General features: G+C 38.3%; 1 pseudogene; it reads left to right on the top strand.

Moving 5' to 3' along the window:
- The first annotated feature begins 4,104 nt into the window (after positions 1-4,104).
- Positions 4,105-4,204, top strand: LOC113354674 (annotated as a pseudogene).
- The last annotated feature ends 2,330 nt before the right edge of the window (positions 4,205-6,534 follow it).

Here is a 6,534-nt window from a genome sequence, read left to right as displayed (position 1 = left end):
AATGGTCTATTACAAAAGTGTGAACCTCCATCACTAATTATAGCTCGCGGCGTACCAAAACGTGTAAGTATATTCTCTTTCAAAAACTGGACTACGACCCTGTGGTCATTCGTTCTACACGGAACCGCCTCAACCCACTTAGTCACATAGTCTACAACGACAAGTATGTAAAGATAACCAAACGAAATAGTAAATGGACCCATAAAATCAATGCCCCACACATCAAAGAACTCAATCACTAAAATAGGGTTCAAAGGCATCATATTTCTACGGGAAATGGTTCCTAACTTCTGGAAACGCTCACAAGAAACACAATGACTATGGAAATCTTTAAACAACGAAGGCCAGTAAAATCCACACTGCAAAATCTTAGCAACAGTCTTCTTAGCACTAAAATGACCCCCACATGCATGTTCATGGCAAAAGGAGACAATACTAGACTGGTCACTCTCAGAGACACATCTCCTAATAATCTGGTCCGGACAATACTTAAACAGATAAGGATCGTCCCAAAAGAAATGCTTAACCTCGGCTAAAAACCTAGAACGATCTTTCTTACCCCAATGTTGAGGGGTTCGACCAGTAACAAGATAATTCACTATATTTGCATACCAAGGTGATTGGGAAACAGAGAAGAATTGTTCATCAGGAAAGCTATCCCTTATAGGAAGGGAATCACTAAGGGAACTAACAACTAGCCTAGACAAGTAATCTGCTACTACATTTTCTGCACCCTTCTTGTCTCTAATGTTTGGGGAAAATTCCTGTAACAATAGGATCCATCTAATTAATCTAGGTTTGGTATCCTTCTTAGATAAAAATATTTCAAAGCAGCATGATCTGTATAGATTATGTTCTTAGAACCTTATAGGTAGGACCTAAACTTATCCAAGGCAAACACGATGGCTAAAAGTTCCTTCTCGGTAGTTGTGTAGTTCATTTGGGAATCATTCAGAGTTTTGATAGCATAATAAATCCCATGAAGTAATTTGTTTTCTCGGTGTCCTAAAACGACGCCTATAGCATAATATGAAGAATCACACATAATCTCAAAGGGTAGGTTCCAGTTAGGTACCTGGACTATCGGGGCAGTAGTGAATAAAGTTTTATGCTTCTCAAAAGCCTCTAAACAAACATCATCAAAGACAAACTTAACATCTTTTGCAAGAAAATTGCAAAGAGGTCTAGAAATCAAGCTAAAATAATTAATGAATCGTCGGTAAAAACCTGCATGCCCTAGGAATGACCTAATATCTTTTACGGTTTTTGGGACCTGTAAAGTCTTAATAAGGTCAACTTTGGCTTTGTCTACCTCTATACCCTTTGAAGAGACGATGTGCCCTAATACAATTCCTGATTTAACCATGAAATGAAATTTTTCCCAATTAAGCACTAAATTTTTTTCCTTACACCTAGTCAACACTAATGTCAAATGATGCAAGCACTCATCGAAAGATGAACCAAACACTGAAAAATCATCCATAAAGACCTCTAAGAACCATTCTACCATATCAGAAAATATGCTCATCATACAACGCTGAAAAGTTGCAGTTACATAGCCCGAAAGGCATGCGTCTATACGCAAAGGTACCAAAGGGATAGGTAAAAGTGGTTTTCTCTTGGTCTTCTGGGGAAATAACCGGAGTAGCCATCTAAGAAGCAATAGTGACTATGTCCAGTTAATCGTTCTAGCATTTGGTCGATAAAAGGAAGGGGAAAGTGATCCTTCCTTGTGACCTTGTTCAATTTCCTATAGTCAATACACACACGCCATCCCGTGGTCACTCGGGTTGGGATTAATTCATTATTATCATTCTGGACTACAATGATACCTGATTCCTTGGGGACAACCTGAACAGGGCTGACCCACTTACTGTCTGAAATTGGGTAAATAATACCCGCATCTAACAACTTAAGCACCTCTTTTCGAACTACCTCTTTCATGTTAGGTTTCAGTCGACGTTGCATCTCCCTAGAAGGTTTGGAGTCTTCCTCTAAATGAATCTGATGCATACACACAGTAGGACTTATACCCTTAATGTCTGCTATAGTCCACCCTAAAGCTTCCTTATTGTCTTGAAGTACATTTACTAGGCTACTTTCCTGATCACTATCCAAATTGGAAGCTACAATCACAGGTAAAGTCTCGGATGCGCCTAAAAACACATACTTTAGAGTATCGGGTAGCGGTTTAAGGTCCAACTTTGGGGGCTCTTTTAAAGAAGGAATTAGGGTAGTCTCAGAAACTGGTAACGGTTCGAACCTAGCTTTCCATCTATCAGTGTCTAACACAGGGGTAGAATCTAATAGAGCATTCACCTGTTCAATAGTGCTATCGTCGTCAAAATCTAAACCAACATGGTATAGACAACTTTCTAATGGGTCTTCAGACAAGATGTTTGGTAATGACTCCTGAACTAAGGCTTATATCATGTTCACCTCCACAACACATGTGTCATCTAGATCATGAGGTTGCTTACTGACATTAAAAATGTTCATCTCCATAGTCATATTGCCAAAAGATAAACTCATCACACCATTTCGACAGTTAATGATCACATTAGACTAGCTAAAAATGGGCGACCTAAAATCACAGGTATCTAGTTCTCTGGGTCAGGGACAGGTTGGGTATCTAGGACCACGAAATCCATTGGATAAATAAACTTGTCGACCTAAATAAGAACATCCTCGATAACACCTCGAGGGATTTTAACAGACCTATCAGCTAACTGCAGTGTCATCTGAGTAGGTTTCATTTCACCAAGTCCTAGCTGTAAGTATGCATGGAATGGCAGTAAGTTCACACTGGCTTCTAAGTCAAGTAAAGCTTTTTCTACCCCGGAAGTTACCTATTGTGCAAGAAATGGTAGGAGAACCTGGGTCTTTGTACTTTGGAGTTGTGGTGTTCAGAATGATTGAACTTACGTGACTAGCTAAAAAGGATTTCTTATGGACGCTAAGTTTTCGCTTTCGCGTACACATATCCTTAAGGAACTTGGCATAAGCAGGAATTTGCCTAATTGCATCTAATAAGGGAAGGTTTATGGTAACTTCCTTAAAAACCTCCACTATGTCATTAAAGTTCGATTCCTTCTTTGTTGGTACTAATAGCTGAGGAAATGGGGCTCTAGGCCTAAAATCAGACCTTTCAGGAACCGAATTCACATCATCAGAAACTTTATCAGTCTCTTCAGCTGTTGGTCCTGAGAGGTAAGATCCTGAGGGGTGAACTACAGTATGTTCACTATCGGGCTTGGTTACCTTATTGTCTACAACTCTACCACTTCTAAGGGTTCTAACACATTCAATTGATTCGATGGTTTTGCACCTAATTCATGAACTCCTCTAGGGTTGGGTTGTGTTTGACTAGGAAACTTACCTTTTTCTCTCAAAGAATCACTTATCAGACCAACCTGGGTTTTTAACTCGGAAATAGCCTGACTATTTTCTTGTCCTATCCTGTTACTAGCTTGTAGACTCTGTTCTACGGATAACTGGAATTTTGCAGTTTGCTGAGTTAACAAGGCGAGAGATTCCTCTAAACTTAGGATTTTCTTATCTGACTGATTCTGAAACTGAGCTAGTCCTGAAGGATTCTTAGTATAGCCAAAACCTGGGGGAGCATTAGAATTACTAAACTGACCTTGACTTTGGCCCTTAGACCACGAAAGGTTCGGATGGTTTCTCCAACCAGGATTATAGGTTTCTGAATATGGGTCAATCTTTTGACGGTTATCAAATCTAGTGTTATTATAAAGAGCATTGGCCTGCTCTTCAATATTCTGGCCTTCCCAAAAAGGCTCCACTCTACCACTAGTCTGGCCCACTTCTAAGGCTTCTAACCTTTTTGCTATAGCAGCAATTTTGGCATCTGATTCATAGCCTCCTTCTACCCTATTAACGTTTCCTCTACTTAAAAGAATTGTTTTCTGGGGTGCCCTACTATTTTCCCATTGCTGGGTTTTTTCGGCGATTTCATTAAAAAATTCCATCGCCGCATCAACAGTTTGGTTTTCAAATCCACCAGTGCATAGAGACTCAACCATGGTCGTTGTGGAATAATCTAAACCCTCATAAAGGATCTGAACTAGCCTAACCTTTTCTAAACCATGATGAGGACACTGGGATAATAAATCATTGAACCTTTCCAAATACCTATATAAAGATTCTCCCTCTTGTTGTGAAAATGTGCATATTTGCGTCCTAATAGACGATGTTTTGTGCCTAGGGAAAAACTTATTGAAAAAGGCAGATGTAAGTTGTTCATATGTCTCAATTGACTCGGAGTCCAAACTATACAGCCACGACTTGGCCTTATCTTTCAGGGAAAATGGGAATAACCTAAGTTTCAAAGCATCATCATCTAAGCCTCTAATTCTTAGGGTACTACAAATTTCCTCAAAATCCCTAACATGGTAATAAGGGTTTTCATTTTCTTTCCCTAAAAAGATTGGGAACATCTGTAAGGTCCCAGGTTTCAGTTCATAGGGTGCCTCCGTTTCAGCTAACTTAATACACGAAGGACGGGTAGTCCTAGTTGGATTCAACAAAGCTTTCAAAGTTGCCATTTCTGGCGCTATCGGAGCAACAGGGATTCTCTCCTCAGTCAAAGAACGTTCAAAAACAGACTCTTCAAAAGCCGGACTTTCTAGATTAAGGTAATCGAGACGCTTCGAACTACCAGGTTTCTCTTTAACAAATCTACCTAGTGCGTCTCTTTTACGTTCAGGCATACAATAGAATTTTCTAAATTGGAAGGGTAAGCAAACACAGATCAAGGTCGACTCAACCAAATCAAACCTATTGATTTCTAGCAAACAAAAAGCATGATGGCTCCACTTAGATTGTTTCTAGACCAGCTTCTAATCCTTCGACCGGGAATTCGTTATAATTTAAGAAAACCCCTCTGGAATCAATCCGAGTTTACGTAAGTTGAATAGAGTCGAGGGAAGCTCGGTGGAGTTTTGATACCCAAGGCCTCACTGGTATTACAAGGCAGCGCTGTCACGCATTCAACTTACAGAAACCGTCAAGAACTTCGAAGTATGCTTAAAAGAGTAACCAATATTTTTCGAATGACTTTCCTGTTAAGCTCGTTACCCTATCGGCCTCGTTCTAGTCAAAATTTTAGACTTAGGTTCGCGTAGGTTACGTGTTCCTAAAGCGGGAAAGAATAGAACGGTGATGAAATCCGAACCCTTATCTTGTATGGCCAGGCCTTGCCCTTTACTAGAAAAATAAATGTCCGTTTTCAGTCCTCAACATATATGCATACGAAGGAGTCCAGTAACTCGCTGACAGGGGATTCACGAGTGTTTAGAATCTTACTACCCGTTCCAGACGGGGGATGAATCGGTTGTAGTCGACTCGGGCCACTGACTCCGATGTCTAGTGTACGAACCCAAGGTGCAGAGACAATATCGTAATTTTCCTCCTTCTCTGCAAAAAGTTTATATTAAAGTACCCTTCCATGGGGTAATAAAAAAAAATGTCCCAAAGTCCAAAAGTCCAACAAAAATAAAGAAAAATTACAAAAATAATAAACCCTAATACAGTTTTTTTTTTTAAAAATAAAATAAACAAACTCTAAACTAAAATTGTCTAAAATAAAATTGTCTTCTTTTCTGTTCTTTTTGCTTTAATCTTTAGCTCCAAGTCTTATGAAATCACCAAACTCCTTGGCTCAATTTTCTTTATGATCCAGAACCTGTAGACACAAGATAAATACCCAAAAACATAAAAAAGGACAAAAAAAATAAAAATAAATCTAAAACCCTAAAAACAAGTCCGCGTCGGCGGCGCCAAAATTTGATGTGATTTGTAGATAGTGGTAAAAGTGGTTCGATTCTCAGACTTGTGAAGGATATTAATTAGACTTAAATTCTAATATCAAAAACTCACTAAAAATTATAGCAAACTCAATCAAAGATGATATCAATACTAAAAGAAACACTGAGGATAAGATTCCACTATTATCCAAGTTCAAAGTGACTAAACCAATACTTATATTTATGCAATTTTCTTGTTTAATTTGATTCTAAAATATTGCAACAAGTAGATTTTCAAAAGTAATAATTGTAAATACCAAGTATGAAGCATCAAAAGTCTTAAGACTAAGCATACTCCATCAAAATAGATCACAATCACTCAAATAAAAATCATATTCAATAATAGTTCAAGGAAAATAATCATATAATTATTGCAAATAAAAAGATAAAATAGAATATACCACTTTTTATTGGAAAAATAGCTTCCTCTATCGCCTCAGCAACGGGGTTTAGCTCCTCATATTAATCATGATCTTAAAATGTGTGTTTGTTGCTCAAAAGATGATTAAAATAGTGAAAAGTAATAACACAGACTGTTTGCAACAGTGTATTGGTGTTACAAAACAACTGTTACAATGGAACTGTTACAGAAAAACTGTTGCTTTGTCGCTGATTTTAAGACCCTAAAATAAGACTTCCCTGAACAACTTAATGTTCTTCAGCTGTTAAACAATGACACTGTTCTGCAACTGTTTACCGAGCGTCA

This window comes from Papaver somniferum, chromosome 2, assembly GCF_003573695.1.
Source record: "Papaver somniferum cultivar HN1 chromosome 2, ASM357369v1, whole genome shotgun sequence".
In the NCBI taxonomy this organism is placed as follows: Eukaryota; Viridiplantae; Streptophyta; class Magnoliopsida; order Ranunculales; family Papaveraceae; genus Papaver; species Papaver somniferum.
Note: the sequence above shows the minus strand (reverse complement) of the source record. Positions and strands in the feature narration are given on the sequence as shown.